Source organism: Octodon degus, unplaced genomic scaffold, assembly GCF_000260255.1.
Source record: "Octodon degus isolate 3935 unplaced genomic scaffold, OctDeg1.0 scaffold00304, whole genome shotgun sequence".
Taxonomy (NCBI): domain Eukaryota; kingdom Metazoa; phylum Chordata; class Mammalia; order Rodentia; family Octodontidae; genus Octodon; species Octodon degus.
The window spans coordinates 96079-96598 of NW_004524880.1; the positions used below are offsets into that span (position 1 = coordinate 96079).

Consider the following 520-nt stretch of genomic DNA (forward strand, 5'->3'; position numbering starts at 1 on the left):
TTAAAAATAGGATAAAGAATTCTATGCTTCTCATGTTTGCACATAAGTCCAAAAATCTCACCATATACGATCTTGAAGCACGACAGTACCACAATATTTCTTTTCCCGTCGCTTGCTTACATTCACCACCCCCTTCTTCTTGAACATCCACCTACCCGAGAGACATCTTAGCAGTAACTGGTCATGTCATGACAAGCAGCCCATATTCAGAATACCACAATGACAGGCACTCACAACATGAAACAACTATTACAAATTACCATCTGTAGTGCAGTAGCTTAGTTCACAAATATCAGTATATATAGTTAGTGAGGGTGAGAATCTTTCCTATTAACTCCTAGATTAAAGAATCTTCTGAATATTCTCTGGATCATTGCCTTGCTCATCTATTACATATAACTGCATGGCTTAACATTGTCATGTTTCCTAGCTCATCACCTTTCCATCTATTGATTAGTTAGTCCTTGAGATCCTGCTTTCCTTTCCTTGTATTGTATCTTTCTATTTGTATTTCTTCTTT

The 520-nt window shown here is 36.9% G+C and overlaps 1 protein-coding gene across 1 annotated transcript in view; it reads right to left on the bottom strand.

The window, feature by feature from the left end:
* The window catches only part of LOC101572934 (vomeronasal type-2 receptor 116-like), a 54037-nt gene that overhangs the window by 4426 nt on the left and 49091 nt on the right, over positions 1–520 (bottom strand). The gene's annotated exons all lie outside the window — the stretch shown is intronic.